Raw genomic sequence first — 23,195 nt, 5'->3', positions numbered from 1 at the left:
TTGTCTCAAGACACTTTAACGCATAAAATACAGGAATAGACTCTCAGTGGCACTGAAAATGTCACCTCTTGGATGAAGTTTGAATCAGTCTTAGTTTTGTCCAATATCCCACCCACTCAAGGAAAAAAAAAAAACACCTCTCAATATTTACATACATTTACATTCTGGCTTTATTTCATTCCAAGTCATGCTGTCCATTTGATATCATGCTGTCCATTTGATATCATGCTGTCCATGATAGCAAATGCCACTCTTGTTTATATTTATATCCTGAGGACAAAACTTAAGAAAAATCAAGGATATTAAAAGGAAGGAGAGGAAGAGAGATAAGTTGAGAATTAGAAAATATATTCTATGTAATTCTGAGTGAGATTAAAAGTCTTCCATGGTTTGAATAGCAAGATGGTCTTGCTGACTATCAGCATAGGCTATGGTTAGATTACTATGTCTTATCTCTTGTTCAAAGCTCTAGTTCAAAGGACTATTATCAACTGTTTAAGTAGACAGCAGAAACTAGCAATGCCTTAGAGCACTCAAGAGTGAGGAAAATGTGAAAGAATTCTTTCCTGGGTTAGAGGTAGATTTGTTGTGTGTTGAAGAGAAAATGGCTGTTAATCCAGTTACGTGCTAAGGTGCTGGTGCGTGCACAGGGACAGGGTAAGTCCCTGGGAAATGAAGGAATTTAAGTAGAAGTCAGAGTACTAGAGTTTTGTATGAAACCAAATTTAATTTTAAACTGGAAAAAGCTAGACATCGTATCACAGCAAAACCCTTCGATTTGCTCTAGTCATTTTCTTAATGATGCACACTCATTCAACAAGTATTTATTGAACAACTATTAGCTGCCAAGCTCTGTTAAGGTGTTGGAAAAACTGCAAAGAACAAAATAGCTGGCTGAGAATACCACCATTATAAAGCTTATGTTCTAGAGATTTTTACTATTTTACTGCACATTCAACACAACCACATACTGAGACTGCGAAGAATGGCCTCAGTCAACTATTCTCGAACCATTTATACTTTATTAATTCGAAGCCTTATGATTAATCTAATCTATGGTGAAAAGACACCTTTTCGGTGACATAGTACCATTAATCACAGCTGAAGTTGATGTGTGTGTGGTGTGTGAGTGAGTGTGTGTGTGTGTGTGTGTGTGTGTTGGGGAAGAAGTCATTTTAAAATGTGGAATTCAGAAAACATACAGAGAAAGGAGTTATTCTGAGGAGAGGGGGTTGGCCTTCCTGGAGGCCCTCTATATTTTTGCCTCCAAACTCATATTTCTCAGAGGGCAATAATTTATTTTCTAGAATCCCCTAGGACATTTTCTTCAGAGCCAAGTGGTTGCAGTTCACCCAACTCAAGTCAAAGGAGAATAGCGTCAAGAATATTCACTGAGTACAGAGAATTTAAAATGAGGACCTAGCCCAAGGATGTATAAGCTTTGGAGTTTCAAAGGAGAGAATAAAACTAGAGTTTAACTGGTTATTAAGTACTCATTCACCTAAATATTGTTTTGTTCATTGTTTTAATATTTATTTTATAATACAACTTGAATTCAAAAAGTAGAATGGCAGTATCCTTTTAAAAATTTATAAGCTGTGACTTGTTACATTTTATATAAACTCTGGAGCAATAATAAAATAATCATTGGGACAAATCCTTATCTTTAAAGATAAGGATTAAAGGATTAAATACAGTACACTGTATTTTCAAGTGCAAGGACAACAAGGAAGTTCTCTGTAAAAATGCCCGTCTGTTTGAAGCACTTTCTTTCATTTCTGTACCTTTGCCTTGTGTTGGGCTGTCGCCTCTGCAGTGCCCTGAAAGGTATGTGGTACTTCATTTTTCAACACATTCTCTTGAGGTACCTAATAACTTTTGCTCAGTCTTATAGACAGATTGTAGCTGATTTTATTATGTAAAACATTTGCTTTTGTAGGTCAATGTCAGTGTATCTGTTCTATATTCTCTTCCCTTCATACAGCACACTGAAGAAAAAGAAACAACAACATCAAAACACCTAACAGATCAATCACAGACTAATCCCAAAGGAGGAAGTCGACCCTTTGATTTTTATCTAAGGTAAGCTCCAAGATAAACAATGTTTAGTTGTTCACACTCAGTTTCAATTTCAACCATCTAATTTCAAAATCAAAATTTATGAATTGTACCATGGTTGTAACGTAAAAAGGCTATACTTATCTTTCTGAATGTATTTAACAGACATCTATAGTATCTATTTCAAACTATTTTTTAACCATCTGTTTTGATTCAGTGCATCTTGCTGTTCATGCATTGAAACTTTTGTTTCAAAAGTGATGCTACGTTTTTTCGTCTTCTGATTGGATCAGTGTAGTAAAGGGATATGGGACATTTTCTTTACACAATAAAAATAGCCTAACTAAATAGCGCACATCAAAAAAAGTCTCCTTTGAAAATTATTAAATCAAATAAACTTATTTTGCTGAGTGGTCTGTAATCGAAGTTGTTAGTCTTTTATTCTATACCATGGTTTAGGGAGTTCACAGATGTCTAGTATGTAGAGTAGAGCATCATTTTAAGTTGTCTTGAGAGTGAAGAAACATAAAAGCTGGGTCCAGTGGACGGAAATGCAGCTGAGGCAATCCACTGTCTTCCCCAAGGACTGAACCACGAGGTATATAAATCATGAAGATGATTGATGTGATCAGATTAGTCATGCCAAAGTGTAGTTCAGCAATTACCTATAAACATCCAGCTAAAGTCCATATTGCCTCAGCTCTCCCAGAACTTAATTGATTCTTGGAAGGCATTATTGAATAAAGATGCCTGTCCCTCATCTAGGAAAATAAATGAACAATATTCCAAACTCTCAAGAAAAAGTTACTCAGACTAATTCAGACTGTAGTAGGAATTCCCCTGCAGGTGACCCTTACAAGCACAAGCTGCGTTCTGCACGTAAGCGTTGTTTGAGTCACAAAAACTCGAATCGTATTCGATCTTCCTGTGGCACATTCATTGTACAAAACAGATGGTACATGAATGAAAATCTCAACTTTTATTGGATGTTAAGCACAGAAGAACTGACTAGAGAAGAATCTAGCTTCAAAAACCCATATTACACAAAACGATGGAGAGCAAAGGAGATCCAATCTAACCACAGAAGTCACGGATTTTAAAGAGGAAACCTAATCATCATCACATCTAGAACAGAGTGCTTTAACCACTACACCCTTTTTTAATCTATATAATGTTGACCAGAGTATATGAATCATTCCACAGTCACAATTCAAGTTTGATCTTTCACTTTCTTATCTAGAGAAAATGTTATTTTCAAGTATCCAAGAATATTTAAAGTATCCAAAGTATTTCAAGAAAACTTTTGGCACTTGTCACCCAAGCTCAACAGCTAACAGTTGCTGCCACCTATAGGCCCAATCTCAAGAGAAGGAGCTGGGACTGGAACAGAGGCTTGCAAGTCTCAAAGGCACAGGTCAACAAAGCAAGTTTTTCTCTCTCATAGAAAGAATCAGTTGGTGCCCCTGAAATACTGCTCCCTGAAATATTGAAATTAGATTCGACAAATTCCATTGGTTTTATCAACCACAAGCTTTAAACTACCTCATGAGCAGCAGGAACTTTAAAGTAACATCCTCTCCTCTCACAAAATAAACAAATTAAACAAAATTAATCAAATTAGCTACGTCTTCAATCACATCAAATTATGATTGTCGTGGTTATACAATGATGTAAAAATAAGTGACAAGGATATATTTTCTCTTGTGTCTATTAGCAGGTGTCACATGTGAAAAGTCTGAATTTTTAAAAATAGATTGTCTCCTGGAGATTTTGTGAAATCTTTTCTGTGAGATAGATAGCCAGACAGTTTTTTTCTAATCTTGAAAATGACATTTGAAGGTAGTCATTATTATCTCCATTTTACGGATTAAATATATATATTTTCAATGAATAGCATGCAAGAGCTTGTAAAAATGTTAGCCCTGTTATACCCACTAATTTTATTATATTCGGCAAGTCATTTCATAATTTAACTTATCTCAAGCAAAGTTAACAAAAGCAAAAATAAACACATTGGATTACATCAAACTAAAAAGCTTTTGCACAGCAATGAAACCATCATCAACAAAAACCCACTGAATGGGAGGAGATATTTAAAATATTTACAATTTTATATTTGATAAGGGGTTAATATCCAACATATATAAAGAACTCATACAATACAACATCAAACAACAACAACAACAACAACAATGCAATTAAAAATGAGCAGAGGACCTAAATAGACATTTTTCAAAGGAAGCATACAGATGGCCAACAGACACATGAAAAAAATACTCAACATCACTAAGCGTCAAGGGAATGCAAATCAAAATCACAATGAATATCACCTCACATCTGCTAGAACACAATTATCAAAAGACAGCAAATACTAAGTGTTGGTGAGGATGTGGAGAAAAGAGAACTCTGTTGTCGGAATTGGAAATCGGTGTAGCCACTATGTAAAACTGTATGGAAGTTCTTTAAAAAATTAAAAATAGAACTTCCATATGATTCAGCAATTCCATTTCTGGGTATCTGTCCAAATAAAATGAAAACACTACCAGAGAGTAGGGGGCTGGGGAATGAGGGGGGAAAGGCAAAGAAGATTAAGAGGTACAAACTCCTAGTTATAAATTAAATAAGTCATGGTATATAAGGTACAGCCCAGGGAATATAATCAGGAATACTGTAATAACTTTGTACAGCGACAGATGATTACTAGACGTAACATAGGGATCATTTCGCAATGTATATAAATGTTGAATTACTATGTTGTGTACTTGAAACTAATATATATTAACTGTACTTTAAAAATAATTTTAAAATAGCTAAGAAAAAAAACAAACAAAAAAAACAATCCTGCCAACACCTTGATCTTGGAATTCCAGCCTCCAGAATGTGAAGAAATAAACCTCTGTTGTTTAAACCACCCAGCATGTGCTATTTTGTTATGATGGCCCTAGCGAATTAATAGCAAACTAATACACCTCTTAATCTAACTCTGTGACGTTGAACAAGTGACTTATGTTCTTGGATTCCTTAACTTAAAATAGAGATAACAATACTTTTTTTGAAAGTTATAAGATTAAAAATGATGATGTATGTAAAAGGCCTACTCTGTGGCTAACACAAAGTGATTGCTTAGACGTGAATCCTTTCCCGTCCTGAATCCTGCCTCTGCTGTCAAGTGAACTTGAGTAACCTTTAGATGTCATTTCACCTACTTTTCGTTCTTCCAGAAGCCATGCAGTCTATGAGTACATAATTTAACCAAAAATCTTTTTAATTAATATATTAACATGTAACATCTACCGTGAATCCATATATATTAAATGTAATTACTTATATTTACCAAAATATTTTATTGAAAAGAACAAACACATATGAAATCAAAACTATTCTAATCAATCCAGGTTGCACTGGTACCACATCTGGGTGAATTCTTAGGTTTATCCTACAAAACTTCATAGATTTCAACACTTAGATAAACACTTCAAAGTCTAAATGCCAAATGTTAGGAATACATGTTTGCTGAGCTTCCAAAAACCTAATATACAATTAATATCATCTTAATATTTTTTTTCTTCCTACCTTGTAGCAAAGCCTCAAAAAAAATGTTGTTGCTTGCTTCTCTTATACCCACCATTTTTATTCCTCCCACATCCCACCTTTGATCATATCCCAGTCTCTGTCTTGTTATGGTAATGTAGGAGTTAATTCAATATCTTCCTAATCCATTCTTTAAATTTTGCTTCTGCAGATTTTATAAACTAGTAATGCTTAGGGCTCATAAAAACAAAATCAATAAGCATGCTTGTAAAATTATACTAATTCAAAAAGGCAAAACTTTCACTAAGAACACCTTTACCCTTCTTGTTCTTTTGACTCAGTTTCATACTTTTTAAACATTTCTTTCCCCCTCTCTTTTTCTCCAAATCCAAAACCCAAAGCAGACTCTTCAGAGAAGCCTAGGAAGGAAGGAAGGAAGGAAGGAAGGAAGGAAGGAAGGAAGGGAGGAAGGGAGGAAGGGAGGGAGGGAGGGAGGGAATATAAGTTAAACTTTTTGCAAACTTTGGGAAATGAGCTGTTCTGGCTCATTTCAAATTTTTTGGCAAGGATCCAGGATCAAATAAGAACCGTGATCACATATTCATAGTGAAGAAAGTGGGGTGTGCAGAGTGTAAAATTAAGTGGAGAGCTGAACAGTTATCCTGTTAATCAAAGAGGGAGCTAACTTAGGTAATCAGGTGAAATCAGGAATTTCCTTCATATATGACTCAGGGAATTGTAACTATCAAACCCCACCATCTAAGATAATAAAATAATATAGAAACTTTTTCAAACTGACAAATATTTGAATAAATAGATGACAAAACTTGAAAAAAAATCTTAACTTTAACATAAATGGTAAATATAGAAAAAGATAAAAATAATTTGAAATCAAAAGAAGAGTCATAAATTTATCAATGTAGTTCTTTCGTTATAAGTAGCACCAAGTATTACTAGTTATTTGAGAAATAGGAATAGAAGAGGCAATTCAAAGAATAGAGCACTAATTAAAATTGCAGCTAGCATATTTGGTGGACACTGTTGATTAGCTGACTCAGGCCCATTCAGAACTCCTTCTGTTTAAACACCTTCCAATTGGTGTATGGTAGCCACATGACCCAGTTCTGGATAGAGCTATATAAACAGAAATTACTGGTTAGAACTTTTAGAAAAGTTCTTAAAATATGTAGCTATCTTTAGATATAGAAAATATACAGATTAAGTTCAGTTCTTTTGCTTTTATCTCTTCTTGTTTGGAATTTGACAAGATGCCTAAAAGTTCAGTAGCTCTCTTATGACCAAGAGATAAGCAGGAGGAAAGAGGCCCACATGTTAAAGATGGCAGAAGTCCACACTGGAGAGACCCTCTTTACCAAGTCAACTCCAGTCTGCCTATCCCCAGATTCTTGCTTCAAGAGACAAGTTAAACCCCTTTGTTTATTAAACTACCATAGTTGGGTTTCTGCTACTCATGGCCCAATACACTGTTACAATATCCTCAAAGAGATTCATAAGGTAGTTCATCCATAAAACAAGAATAGGTTGCTATGAAAAGGGAACATCCAGAGACCTCGAAAGAATTCTTGTGATTTCAACATAAAATCAGCCCATTAAAAATACAATAGAAGGGCTAAAGGAGAGAGTAAAATCCATTTATGTGATTGTAAAACAAAAAGCAGAGATATAAAATATGAGATGTAAGTTCAGAGATATGGCAGATAAATCCAGGAGGCATGGAATTTGGTGCAATAAAATTTCCAAAGAGAAAATAGGGGAAAATAATGGGAGAATATAATCAAAGAAATTGAGAGGAATTTATTTTTCTTCTGAAGTGAAGAAGAATGTGTCAAACTGAGTGTCAAACGGCAGTAGTGCGGAGAAGCCTGCAGGGGGCAGTGGGGGGGGTGAGAGGGAGGGACATCTGTAATACTTTCAACAATAAAGATAAATTTTTTAAAAAAGAAAGTGTCAAAAAAATATATGGAAAAAATATCTATACCTTGGCAACTTATAGGGATGTTTCAGAATTCTAAGAATACTGAATAGACCTAATAAGCTTCCAGGAGGAAAATACAAGGTTTTCATTGACAAAGAAATTGTCATCAGACTTTCATCCTCAACATAAAATGTTATTGGAAAACTGACCAATGTATTTAAAGTACTATAGGCATATTAATTTCAATGTAAAGGTGTACATTCAGGTGAACTATTTTTTGAGTACAGGGATGAATCTTACTCCATTCTTGATATTTTACCACTGAGAGATTTCAATTTCCACTTTTCTATTCCCCCACCCCCTTGCCCCACATCTAGGCAAACCAATCAGAAGCATCATGCACTCCTTCCTTGGCAATGGCAAGAAGTTCAAAGCCTCACTCTGACTTTACCGTCTAACCACAGAAAAGCCAAATCCACCTGCCTCTCCCTTCAATCAAGCCATTTCTAACTGGCTTGGGTACCTATCCTGCTATCTCCCAAGAAGGCTTTATTATGTGAATAATATTCACACTGCCTTGGTGATTGTATGACATCATCAGTCTCAACATTTAAACCAGTTTCGGATAGAGGATTGATCCGGCCCACTGTGAGGCAACCACCCATCAGAGGCTAAATAAATATATTTCCTAATATACAAGGCCTGAGTAACCTAACTTTCCATGTAAAGGTGTTCTCCAGAAGAGTGTAAAATGTTTCCAAGATGATATTCATCCTAAAAAAGAAATATATTTCAAGACATAGAAGACTTAATCCAGGTGCATGATGAAACAAATCCTGGGATTTCTATGGCAAGACCAGAAATGAATTAGACCAAATGAGAATTAGAACAGAAAGTCAGAACTCCAAGTAGTCAGAATTTCAAGAAGAACATTAAGATAAATTACATGATTAAGAAGTTTAAACTTCTCAGTAACATGATTTAAACATATTTCTTATGTCAACAAGGCTAGAGATAACTAAAAACTTCAGGGGGGGAAGTTCAATAAAAAGATTATAATGCATTGCACAACCTATGGTATAAAATACAAACAAAGAAAAGAATTCATCTGACATCGATATTTATGAAAGACGTAGCGTTATTATTTTTTCTCTGTGTGTCAAATTGTACTCTTTGCTTCTTCAGATTAAAATATATGTGTACTGTATTATAAATACTCTTATTAATGTTCAATATTGGAATCAACATATAAATAAAGCACAGAAGATATAGTTTCAGATTGGAATGTCGTGATTAAAAATATTAACAATGAAAAATGTCTTAGCTAACAGATGCCTGAAATACAGAAATACAGATTGGGAGGGTAAGAGGAGATAAGAGTAAGATATTGCATGTGTGTATAAATAAAAGATACATAAATCTATATGTATATATAAGATATTATATATAAAATATCTTTTTAATGGTATTTTTTAATGAATTTAAGTTTTCAATTTTAATGATTTCTGATGTATCAATGAATCAATCTTTCCTTGGTGATGCCATCCTGAGCCTGTAGTTTTTTTTGGGAGGAGGGGGGTTTAAATTATAGATTTGATTACATTAATAGATATAGGACTATTCAAAATTTTTAATTTCTTGTTGTGTCAATATTTATAAGTTCATTTTAAAAGGAATTTGTCCATTTTATATTTGTCAAAATTATTGTAATAAAGTTATCTATAATATCCTCTTTTTACCTTCGATCTATGTGTGTGTGTGTGTGTGTAATATCTTCATGATTATTTAATATCAAGAAATAGGTTTATATACACAATATCTTCTTGATTTTAAAATAGATTATACATATGTATAAAGGAATATATAAAGCACTTCTGTGATGCAGTAAGAAAATATTGACAAACCAATATTAAAAATGGGTAAAAGACAAATATTCCCAGTTTCTTTATCTATGAAAATATCTGTTCTACAGAGTTAAATTAGAAAATCTTTGTAAAATAAAGCAATTATCATTTTATTACTATTATTAACTAACATTAAAATAATACATTTAAGAAGTAATCAAACAAGTTTGGATGATAGACATAAAAACATAAGAAAACATGGCCTATTTTAAATTTTTATCTTCTAACTAGGTGTGTTATTGTCCCATAAGTATAGGCAGAAAGAGTAAGAGAAAAAAATTATATCAATGTGGACAGAAGAGAGTTGCTTATCCCAATACATTTAAGTCAGTGAAGGAAACAGTCTATTAACTATTTTTTATTAATATCAACTCTTTATTCCATCAAGACTATATCACTATTTTCTAAAGAAAGAATGTCTTCTGATATTAGAGGAAATATTTTATAGATTTATAGCTAGAGAGGTAGGATACAAAACTTCTGATTTTTCAACTTCAGAAAACCCTCTTATCAGTATGCATTTATCATCTTTATCTGTTGAATGACATTAATAATTAAACCTAAAATGATATCTCAGTTTAAAAATATATGTGCAAAATGCAAACAAAATAATGCCAGAATATAAATAGTATTCACTAAGTAAATGCAGTACTAGCTAAACAATATGAATTTGTTTTAGATTGTTGCCAAAGAAATCGTTTTAAGATTTGTCATTCATTTGGGCTCCAAAGCTGACAACGTTTTATAAAGTAAGTTTTGTATTTGTTTAAAGTATTGAACATGATTATACATCACCTTGAAAATTCCTCAGAGTTCATGAGTTTGTTCGGCGCCTATGCAGCTTAAATATATGATCAGACATGTGATGAATGAATGTCTAAATGAGGCGCAGCCAACCACTGTGAGGCAGCCATTAACCTGAACTAGACCCCAGAGTGGCTTACCTATCTTGACTTCAAGAATTTTATATGGGAAATAATCCAAAGTGAAATTGGTCTTTAATCTAAATGAACAGAAACTTTAAGTTGTTAAAAAAGAAGAAGAAGAGAAAAAAAAAGCATTGGAGAAATGCATTGTTTTAACATCTAATTTATATTTGAGAATTTATCTATGAACCTGACTGTTCCTTAATGGGTCTATAAAATATGTGCACAGAAATGCATTTTGTAATGGGGTGTTAGCTGAGACACTTCTCTCAAATTTTTGTCTCCTTATAAAATCTGATTTTTTTGGAATTAGTAAATATGCTCTCATTTTAAAGAGCAGACAGGCTGTTTCTCTAGAGGTAGAGCTTTAAATACTGCTCTGAAGAAGAGAGCTTCTTCTTTTATTTATTTATTATTTAATATTACTTTTCTTCTTCTTTTTCTTTTTTTGAGGCATGGATCTTTTGGATTACAGTGATACCTCGGTTCTCGAACATAATTCGTTCCAGGAGGACGGTCGAGAACCGAATTGTTCGAGAACCGAAGCAATGAAACCAATAGGAAAGCGTGACTCCACAAAGCGTGACTCTCTCTGCACTCACACTGATGACGCAAGCAAGGCGCGCAGGGCCGAATGAACGCCATTCGGCTCAACTCGGCTCATCTCGGAAGTTCGAGTTCCAAATATTTGTTCGGATTCCGAGACAAAAGTTTCTCGAATCTCCTGGTCGAATACCGATTTGGTCGAAAACCGAGGCGTTCGAGAACCGAGGTATCACTGTATTCAATGTGAAAACCAAGATATCTTCTGGAATTTCAAGATCGTAGAAGATGGAGTAGCTAAGCTATGGAGGGTTTGCTTTCTTGAAGCCTGCTAGGCCCTGGTGCTTCCCAAGGTCCAGGAGAAAGGATGCTGAGAGGGAGCTGGAGGAGGCAAGGACCCTGGGGTGGGGGTGGGGGAGCATGCTCAGGGGAAAACTGACAGAGGGTTACTATGGAGGGTTAGCTGGGGCAGGAAAGACTAACTCTGATTCAATATTTTTTACTAAGGGCCACCCCAGTAGTTGCTGCCTGAGGCTGCGTTCTGGGTACAAACAGTGATGGACAAAGTAGAAAAGAACGGAGGGCAAAAAGGGAAGTCATGACCCTCACCGTCCAAGTTCCCAAAACTTTGTTGCTATGTATCCCTCAGACTGAAGGTGAAAACAATGACTCAGATTAAGACTTGACTTCGAAATAAATTTGTTACAATGTCCAATTAACTAAGGTGGACCAGTAAATATTCCCTAAAGTAAGGTATTATAGTTCACAATTTAATTACGATAATAAGTAACTTTAACGGTGAATAAACTTAGTGTTCTTTTACATAGGATAAATTTGCTAGGTTTATCCAACAAAACCCCTTAAAACTTAAAGAAAGCTAAAATTGATAGATTAGGAATCTTTTTAGTTTATTATTTTTTTCCGTCACCATTTGTCCCCCATATACCCTCTTGCACCTCCATCCTCCCTACCTCGCCCCGCTCCGCAGTCCCCACACTGTTGTGTGTGCCCACGAGTTCTTTCCTTTTTTATTTTCTTTTTTGCTGGGTCCCTTCACCACCACCACCCCCCCAACACCCAGGAACCTACTTAGTTTAAAAACAACCCTCACTTATTTTTAATAGTAAGCCCTTGTCTTCCTTCAAGAAAAGGAAAAAATCCTAACAACATTCATACAGCCTTGTTAAGTCGAAAACTACCTTCTAATGAGAGTTCATGGATTGTGTCTCTGAACTTTCTGAAACTATAAAAATATTAGCTTTCAATGCATTTGAATGTATTTTTCTTTCTGAGAAAATAGTCATATATATATATATATATATATATATATATTTTTTTTTACAAGATTCTCAAAGAATCTGCTACTTCAAAATAACTAAAATCCAGAAGCAGTCCCCAGAGGAGGCCACTCCCACAATATTGGACTGGATTTCATTGGAGGTTCTCTCTGCTGATCTTCAACAGGGGAGACCCAGTCACTCCCTCTCCCCATTGGGGGCCACTGCTCTGTCTCGTAAAGCAGGAAGAGGCTCCACTTTGCCTCTCCCAGATGCCAGGCACCTGGAACGAACAGGGGGAAGAGTGGCTTCTCCATTGTCTCCTCTCTTGCAAAGAACATTCACGTCTAGGCCCTGGGTCTACCTACTACAGGGTTGGAGAGAGAGAACAAGACCCTTCATGCCACTGGCCAGAGTCTGATTTGCAGAGCCCGATTCTTCCTGCAGATGGGTTCAAAGGTTGAGTTTTGAGAGCCCACATTAGAAGGCTCCCTGATTTGGCCTCAGGTTCTCACCATGTTCTTTAATGCAACTTTGGTTGGGAGCCACAACTCGGAGAATAATTGGACTCCACTAATACTTCTGGTTCCCTCTTGGTTCCAGTGATTTGTCTTCACTAGTTAGAAGCTAGCAGTCTGGAAGAGTGACTACTATCTGGGAATCCAGAACTCCAGGAGGAACCTCTAGAATAGCCTTTGCCATTTACAAAGTATTTTGACATCCATTGTCTTCTTTACTCTTTGCAATAACCCTGAAATTTAGGTTGTTTTGTGTATGAAAAAAATGTTCAGGTTCAGATAGCTGCTACCTGAGGTTTAAATGTAGATTATTTGACTCCAAATGATCTTTACACCTTCTATCCCAACAAATATCCCAAGGATCCTCCCTCTAAGGGTGGCGTGTGCTCTACGGTCCATTCAGATATCAGGTCTGATGAGAATCTGACATCCTTCTAGGAAAGCTTTTTAAGTGGCTACCCTTTTAGGAAGTCCCTTTTCCGCTGATATGCAATAAAAAGCACTGCCTTCCTCATATCATCCCCTTCACTTCTTTGATCTTTACTAATAGACACTAGGTGGATTTAAATCAGCAAAATAAATGGATGTAGAGATTGGAGAGAAGGGGTATAGTACTGATGCCTTAATTCCCAGATGTAAGCACCAGAACACAAAACGAAAGTAACTAATCCCCCTCTAATCGAATAATATTGACCTATTATTATTAATGCCTCTTTGTTTATGAGAAGCAGGATATATATTCTGAGAGTAATTATGAGATCAGGCCCCACAATCATGGAGCTCCCCTTAATATTCTTTTAGTTACACACACATTTGTCAAAATTCCCACTTGGATCCTTTGATACTCAGCGTCCTCATGTCTATATCAGTCACCCTCACTCTGGCCGATGCATCCAGGGCTCCTCCTACTTCTCTCCTGTCATGTCTCAGCTCATTGCTCTCTCCTTACCTCCGTTCACTGAGCCATCTGGCCTTTTAGATGGGTGCTCTCACAGGCTGCTTCTTGTAAGGATATTACAAACAGAGACAAGAGGAACTAGACTGTAGCGAGACTAGAAGAATTGGTAAATAATAGGGATGTCAAAGAGGGGGTTAATTTGCGATTAACAATATAGGCTTTGGAGACAGACATATGAATGTTTAAATACTCAGATCCCACCCCTGCCACCCATATACTGTGAGCATGTCTCTTAAGCATTAGTTTCCTCATATGTCAGCATTTGTGATAATTAGTGCCTGCTTCCTCTGTTGCTATGAGGTTAAAAGAGACAATATGTGCAAAATGATTTCACAATGTATGTTAGATAACAGGTGTTTAATAAAAGCAAATATAATTTTTACTTTATTCTATGAAGATGTTCCTAACGCAAAATGAATCTTTCTCAATCTTACGGCCTTTTTGCTTATACTAGCAATTGTTAGTTTATAAACCATTTATTTCAGTTATTGGTGTTCATGTACCATCTCATCTGCTGTTCTTAAAACTTCTTGAAGGAAGCTCTATCTGGTTTGGCTCAGCGGTTGGAGCATCAACTAGTGGACCAAAGAGTCTGGGGTTCAATTCCAATCAAGGGCATGTAATTTGGTGGCAGTTTAGTCCCCGGCCCTGGTCGAGGTCATGCAGGAGGCAACCAATTGATGTGTCTCTCTCACATTGATGTTTCTCTCTCTCTCTCTCTTTCTCTCTCTCTCCCCCCCCCCCTCATTCTACCTGAAGATAAATGGAAAAATATCCTCAGGTGAGGATTTTTTAAAAAAACTTCTTGAAGGAAGTTCTTGTATCCTATACATCTTGAAATTTTTCCTAATGCTCTACAATAATTTACATTAGATAAATGCCCCATAACGTTTGTCAAAAAGTAAACACAACTGCACTTAATAGCATGTCCTCACTGTAAGCGTGATCTCATTATTTAGCTATGACGTGTGGCCTGGCCAGTCGAAGTTGATGCCTCTGATATTCGTCTACATCATATGTTCCACATACCCTGTGCCATGCGGATGGTCTCCCAGCTCTACTACAGCGTTTCAGAGCCCTGGCCAGGCTGAGCTGTGTGAGGAGAACACCAGGAAGGCATGGACCACACTCAACCTTTTCCTTATCAGTGTTCTGTTCTACCGCTCCGACCAGGAGGGGATGGCAGCTTCTGGATTAGAAGGGCCACCAGTCTGGGGAAGGACACTGGACTCTACACATTTCACGACGTTCCAAATTATGTTTCTCAGTACTTATTAAGTTTGTAAATAAGGAGTTGTGACAGAAGAAAGAAAAAGAGAAAAAATTTACGTCTCTTGGTCATAGATCTCCCAGTGAGCATATTCTAATTGAGGGGCCCTTCCTTAAAACAGAGTTAAAATCTCCAGGGTGAAGGTATAAAACCATCTGGCCTTAATGATGGTCAACATGAATATGGCTTTTCCAAAACATGCATTTGATCAGATTGTCCATGGCCCAAAAAAAGTCACTATATTTTGAAATGAAATTTTATTAGGATAGATATTCATAAACAAGAAAGTGCTTTTATGAAACTAATCCAAGGGAGATACAGTCTATCCAAGTTGAAAAAATACATACTTCTTTTTTTTTTCAATTTAACTGCTAGTGAGTCTCAGGTTTTTGCAGGGTTTTTGTTTTGTTGTGTTTTTTTAAAGTGCCGAATGACCTCCGCAAATCGTCTTCCTGGTGGTTCTGGATGAATTGGTTGTTGGTAATTCCATCTAACATTCCCCATAGAACAGTCCACAGGACAGTGTGACTTGATTAAAGATTGGTCATAGTACATGTCTTTACATTACAGGGAAGCTGGCGGACTGTGCGTGGTGTGCTGTGAAAATCCTGGGTTTTGTAAATAACCTTCCTCAAGTCTGATCTGAAAGTGTTCTCTTCCTGATTCATCAATAAGGTTACTATGTGACTCTAAAAAATTCCACTGCTCTAGGAAAACTTCTGTTTCCTTTTATGCCCAGATTTAGCAGGTTTTTCAAAGCCCTTCTTATTAAGAAAAGTTGTGGCTGGAAAAATGGATAAGTAGCTACAACTATTCCAAGAAGCAATAAATATTCTGGTTTAAGCCATTTGAGAAATTCTCTCCTTTATTGTCTCCCAGGGCCCACCTACAACCGGGTGCTACCCTCCCAAAGTGAAGTGGATGGTCCTAAATGATCATAGGTGGGTTTTGAAAAATAAACACAAAATTAGTTTCACACCTACTTAGACAGCTTAGAATTTTAATGTGTGAAGTATGCCAAGACTCTGCAGTGAAATAAAGCTTTGCATTCAAACTGATGTCAGCCAATCAGAAAACAGTACAGAGTGCTGCCCATTTCATAATTAGGGAGCATGAGTCCAAGTTCTAGATTTTACTTATTAATGAATAAAGCATTTCTTGACCCAGTTTTGCCATTTATTCATAAGAATTTTGTTTTTGAAAAGTGTTAAAATAGCATGAAGGCCCTGATTTATGCCCACCAAATCCAGGAAATTCAAAGCTAATCCTCGGAACTATTTGTGTCTAATTCAGCAGCAAACATTCTATATAAAACTGTGCTCTGTTCAGGGATAACGCAGAGGAACGAGACGATGGTGGGCTTTCTTGCGAGCTTGGCTGTTTCAGCTTCAAAGCTTTAGGTTATACACCAGCATACTTACTATTGCTTTTCTCTTTCTGCCGTAGCCTGATTCCAGTCTTGCTTGCCTGTCCTTGGTTAAACCTTTGACATCCATGGGACTTCATCAGACAGACAGGAGCAATGGTGACTTTGACTACCCAAATGTCCCAGGGGGCTGAGGACTCTCAGACTGGCAGAGGTGAGAACAGTTACAAATCTCTTCATCCTCCTTCCCCAAACTACGCTTGCTGGAACCATTTTTAGACATACCAGACACAGAGAAAATGTTCTTAGTGAAATAAAAACAATACTGAAAATGACTGAATGTGATTCAGGAGATCATCATTCCTGTTTCCTCCACCTAGATAGTTAAAGCCCCTCTCGACCTACATACATACCATTTATACGCCACCTCTTTTGCAGGCTAGCCCTGTCGCTGGGTCCGTTTCCCCCAGTGGGAAGACACAGATCTTGAAGTCTCCTCCTGTCCTGAGATGCCATCTCTTGGTACCTTCCCCAGTACACTGTGATTATCCAGCTGTAAACTCCAAGAATATTCTTTTGTCCCACTCATCTGGGGCTTAATATTTACTGACTTATACTACTCTAAGTCCCAGCATTGCTTCATGCAGAAAGCTACTTTATCTTCAAGCCTCTGTTTTCTCATCCACATAAATGTGGTTTACAATGGAATGCAGCACACATTATAGAGTTGATTCCAGGCTTACCGAACAGAACACACAGAAAGAGCTCACTGCACTGGCTGACACTTAGTAAGCGCTCAATAAATATTAGCTAGAGTGCCCTGGCCAGTTTGGCTCAGTGGTGGAGCATGGACCCGCGGACCAAAGAGTCTTGGGTTCGATTCCAGACAAGGGTACGTGCCTCGGTTGCGGTTCAGTCCCCAGCCCTGGTCAGGGTCGTGTGGGAGGCGACCAATCGATGTGCCTCTCTTACATTGATATTTCTCTCTCTCTTTCTCCTCCCCCTATCTGAAGATAAAAATGGGGAAAAAAGTATCCTCGGGTGAGGATTAAAAAATATGAATATATTAGCTAGAGTATTTTTTTTAATGTATAAGTTCCTTGACATCTCTAACATAAGCTACTTGAAACGGAGGAAGCATTGTGTTTGCTGTATGCCTCACTTTACATATCACAATATCCTAAAAATGATAGGAATGCAGCACTATTTTGTTGATTACTTGATCCTGACAGCTTTTGGTCTGACAAACCATTCTGTATTTGGTTTTTCTGTCTGTAAAGACTGACTTCTGCCCATATGAGTCTTAAAACTGTATGAAGATAATGATTCATGACAATATTCTAAATTGATTGCAATTCTGCTACTATGTAAATAATTTGAGAAGAGTAGCCTAAAAGCGAGAGTGTGTGGGTATTGGACTGGAGCCCGTCCTGCTTAGAAAGCATGCACCCAGATAAGGCGGAACTGAACTGAAGTTAGTCCACTTGGAATCCAGTGCCTTCCTTCATTACATTGGATTTCCCAGTGGATATGAGTGTATTTGTGCTTGGGTTTATCATTTTGTTTGTTTGTTTGTTTGTTTCTGAGAGAAAGAAGGAGGAAAGGATGGAGAGAGCATGGGAAGAAGAAAGGCATAAAGGAAGAAAGGAGGAAGGGGAGGAGAAAGGAAGGTAGGAACAGAGAAAAGGAAGATGGAGAGAAGCCTGTTCTGCAAGAGACAGGGTGAAAGGGCAGGGCTTGTGAGGACGGGACGGGGGTAGAGGACAGGATGGTGGTGGAGGACAGGTGGCTGTGGAGGAAACTCCATCTCTAAGACGAGACATGCAGCCTTTGTACCTGGCCTCCAAAATGTTAACTGCAGACACGGGAGTAGTTTAGAGAGAGTGTCACTCTGAAGCTGAAACTTGGCCAGTGATATCATTAGGTTACTCTTTTCTCTCTATTGAGATTTCCACCGTGGAATAGGAGGTGATGGGTTCTCAGATGAAGGGAACCACATCAGGTCATTATTTCTAGTCTGAACAGAATGTGCATGCAACAGACATATGTTTTTTTAAAGATTTTTTTTCTCACCAGGTGGCTTTTTTCCCCTTCCACATGTCAAAGATTTCTAAAATTCCAAGTTCCTCAAAGCAAAAAAGACGGGGTTGCAGAGACTCCCCAACTGGCTGAATGCACCTCCAGAAGGACCAGCATTATTTCACAGGGAGCTTTCAACAGTCTCCAGCAATGTCTTCTGGGTTTCTGAATAGTTTGCCTTTCAGTTGACTTAACCAAACCATGGCCCCACTGGGGAAACCAATCAGGCACCAGGCTTAAAACCCCCAAAGTAATATGAATGGCCTTCTGTGAATCCAAGGTAAAGGGTGGTGTTGTTAGGAATTACTCAACCTTCCAGGCAGATCTGAGAATGTAGAAATTGATTAACACACTCAAGTCCCGGTCCATCTACATTTTGGGAAAACACTGTTTTGCATCTATATAGGCGGTTTATCTCTGTGGGCTACAGGGATTTCCAGTAAAGATTCAATCTTGTTTTGTAGGGGAGACACTCCCAAAGAACCCTGTAAGCTATCATTTTCAAAGTCAGAACTATAATGAATGGGGGAGGGTATTTTGGTGTGGTTTCGTTTTTTGTTTTTTTTTTCGTTTTAATTGCGAATGTAATCAGCAAGCCTAGTAGTGGCTGCTTCCGCGACAGGCGCTCAGATGTACTGGAATTCCTCAGCTCCCGCAAGGGAAGAAACCATTTCCTGTGAATTCCATGTCCTGCAGGTACTGACTCGTGGCCATTTCCTCCTGTTGCCGTGCACCTTCCCTCATTATCTCTTCGCGGGCTACATTCCTCTGCTGTGTAGCCGTGGACATCCCTGGCCTGTTTCCATGGAAGCACATAGCAGGAGACTCTTGTGCCTGGGGACTGGGCCAAGAACTTTCACTCGTGGAAGACATATTGGCCTCTAGAATTTCAATGCTACTTGGAAACAGATACTTCAGTTTTCAAGGAGTTCTCTTGTGAAACGTGCAGCTATGGTATGATTTAAGTCATGGCCTATCACAAGATCGAAAAACAGAAATCTATGGGGGTTATAGAAAAAGAGGAATTCATACAAACCTTCTCATCGGGGTGTTTACTGCATGACTATGAAACTCTTTGACATTCTGAAACCAGGACTATTTGAGACACTGTGGTGTCATAGCGTCAGATGGTTTGAATTTAAATCACAACCCCACGACTTCTAGCTGTGTACGGTGTGCATATTTCTTGACTTCTCTGAGTGTCAGTTTCTTCATTTGCATAATGTAGATTTAAAAGAGAAAAGCTACTCCTACAATGTATATAGAGGCCTAGCATAGAGGAATCAGTCAATATGTAATAGCCTTCCCGGTGTAACATCAAAGTGGTTAAAGGACTTGATATCAAAAGAGCCGTTATGGAGACTAAAATTCATGTTTCCTAACTTGTTCAATGACCTGTTAAACTAAATCCCCTCCCCATCGAGTGGCTGTCTTTCTCCAAAGATTTTTTTTTTAAGTCCATTCCCATGTCACGTTACAGTCAGTTGGCTAAAGAATGTAATCTTCCCCCCAGGATAGGAGTATTCTGATGCACATATGTTAATTTGGGAAAGTTCAGTTTTGTTTGTTTTCCACATTCTTATAGACCTGCGTCCCTGCTCTCCTTGCTCACTCGGCCCTTCAATCCAGCCCTTACACGCCCAACGGAATTCTTCCCTGACTCTTCTTCAAGCCCTACTCCTCCTTCAGAGTTCAGATCAAGATCTTTATAGCACACTTCTAATTAATACCACCCTCCTTGTTTCCTCTGAACTTCATAGGATTTATGGACTGTAATAACTTTTATATTTAATTATATCTTATCTTATTATTCTTTCTGGTTCGTGTATTAACTGTATCTCCAGCTAAATAAGTTCTTTGAGCACAAAGACCATTTTCTGTATTCTTCCCCAATAATTGCCAACCTACCATTCAACACAGAACAGGTGCTCAATACATATTTATTTGTATTGGACTGACGATTATTAATTGATGTAGTTTCATCATGATCACCATTTACCTTTCCATCAACCTCCTCCACAGAGTGTCCTCCAATGGGACTTCAGCCACGGCAATGTGTTGTCTGGTTCCTCTCTCTCGGCTCTGCCTTTACCTCTAGTTAACATCAGTCCCAGCATCAGCAACAATGTGACGCCAGTTTGCTTCCAGTTTCTCATCGTGGAATTGGAACTGATGTTTCCTTCAGTTCAGTCCCTACTGAGAGAATATGTGGCAGCCAGACACTCCAGTGTGTGATTTTTTACTATAAAAAATAGATGGAGCCAAAGCAAAACATGTTATCAGGGCTCCACATAGATGCCTTGGAACTTCAGATAATGTGATACATCTGTAGAATTCACAGGAGTGAGAAGCATGAGTAGGTCAACCTGGGGAACAAACTATGTGGGGAAGGAGGACAGTGCATTCAGATCAAAGGGCAGTGAACCATCATACAGTCTTCAAAGTGAAGAACATGAGCAAAAAACAAATGAGATTTCATAGCACGTTACTACTTGGAGAACACAGCAGTTAACCTTTGGTGCAGATGCTGCCAGTGTTATTTCCAGGTAAGCAAATGTGGTTTTGTTTTTTTTATTGCTATAATAGATGATACATTTATAAAATAAAATATTTATTTCAATTACTAATTTATCATGATTATTATTATGTCATTCTATATTCTTCTATAAGATTACTTTTACCTGCTACATAGTACTCCATTGGGTAGATATATTTTTACAAGATTTCCATTTTATGCTATTATTAGCAATCTTGATATATAAATTTATAGCTAAAACTTTTGTGTATCCTTTATTATTATATCCTTAGGGAAAGTTCCTGGAAGTGAAATTTCTAGCACCATCAATTCTTGCTCTCTTAGCCCTATATCTTCCCTCCAGTCACGTGTTCGTTTCTGATCGATCTTCTTCATGCAGGGTATCTTCCACTTCACTCTCCAAACCCAGTCCTGCAATCTCTGTTTCAGGAGATGGATCTGCATAGACTTTTATGAAAAGCTCTCTGGCTCTCTTGCTTTGGGCTGGATTCAGCCACTGAGGCATGAAGCAAGAGATTGGAGGGAGAGAGAGAGGACAGTGAGGTTGGGTTGTATACTCATTTGACTCCTCTATTACGTGGAAGGCTTTCACATCCTGCCAGTGAGCATCACAACCCCTGGAAGGCTGCTCTCTCCACATCGCTCTTCTCCTTTCCTCTCTCTAGGTTCTAGTAACGACGCCCTCTTCTCCGTTCATCAGGCCTAGGGGAGTGACAGCCCACTTGTTAGGTCGCCACGGGCAACGCACTATTCCTTGTGGTTTCCCTACTCCGTCCAAATCTTTGTAAGCAGTCCATTTACTAAAATCCCACATTACCGAAATGAGTGTGCCATCGGTTCACTGCCGTGCCACTGAATGAGTCATCCCCCTTCCAGAAAAACTCCTTACATGACTTGTATTACAGTTGTCAATGTTTTCTCTCTTCCTTTTCTATCTTCAGTCATGCTCTGTCCCACTACTGCCACAGACAGCACTGTGTCCCACACCGCCAAGTCCAAAGCACAGATCTGTCCTCGTCCTTCTGGGCCCATCAGCAGCACTTAGCTCAGTGCATCTGTGTCCGTTCTTGAACACTGGGGACATCGTTTGTAATTTTCCACCCTCCTCTGCTGGTTCTTCTTCACCTTTCTTAACCTCTAACACTGAAGTTGTAAGTGGCCCAGTCTTTAGACCTCTTCTCTATTTATACTTGCTCTTGGTGGTTTCCTTTAGTTCCATGACTTTAACTATCATCTCTATACCAAATACTTCCAAATTTATAGATCCAGTCTGTGCCCCTCCCCGAACGAAACTCCAGAACATATATTCAACATCCCAATCTAAGGTTATCTCTACTTTCACGAACATAAAACCTAACACTTGATTTCTTTTAACCCGCAAATGTAGAGATGGCAACTAGACCTCTGCAGGTTTGTCTTCACATTTGTCTGGCTTCTCGGGCCGATAACTCAAGAGCCATCTTTCTTTCTCCCATACTGTATGTCCAACCTATCAGGAAGTCCTGTGGACCCTGCTGTCAAAATGCACAGAAATCCAATGGCTTCTCAGCAACTCTCTCTAGTGCGATTTCTCACCTAGAGGGGAGAATGCCTCTCAGCTGTTTTATTTTTTCTCTTACTCACCCCTCCCCCTCAACAGATACTTATTGCAGCCAGATTCTACCAACCATCTGCTCAAAACTCTAGTGGCTTCCCACCTCATTCAGAACAATGCCAATATCTGTCCAGTGACCTGCAAGGCTCCAGGGCATCTTGCCTCTGGGCATCTCTCTATTCTTATATCACAGCCCTCTCTCCTTCAGACTGCCCTTGGGAGTTCTTAAACACACCGCGGTGCTCTTACATCAGGGTCGTTGCATTTCCTGCTTACTCATGCTGAAATGTTTCTGCAATGTTCTTCTGCCAGTAGTCACAGAGATGACTTTCTGGGTCTCTGCTTAAATGTCACAGTACCAGAGAGGCTTTCCATAAGGACCTTGTCTTGAAAAGCAAAGCAGTAGTTTCACCTGCCACACTCCCCTCACCTACTCCTGCTTTTACAGCTGTAGCCACCACTTGCTATAGATTATGTTCATTTTTATGTCTTTCCAGCCTTTTTCTTGTCCCTAGAATGAAGCTCGCTGAGAGCAGAGCTCTTTGCTCTCTGCTGTTCCCCCAGCAGTTAGAACTGTGCCCAGCACAGAGAAGTGCATTCAATGAGTCAACAAATGCATGAAAACGTGTGTGCATTTTTAAAGGTGTATTGAGACAAGTTAAAAACATACAAATGAGAGGAAATAGTTTGAAGCATCTT

The sequence above is a fragment of the Molossus molossus genome, unplaced genomic scaffold, assembly GCF_014108415.1.
Source record: "Molossus molossus isolate mMolMol1 unplaced genomic scaffold, mMolMol1.p scaffold_m16_p_9, whole genome shotgun sequence".
NCBI classification, from domain to species: Eukaryota; Metazoa; Chordata; class Mammalia; order Chiroptera; family Molossidae; genus Molossus; species Molossus molossus.
This window is presented reverse-complemented; position numbering follows the sequence as displayed.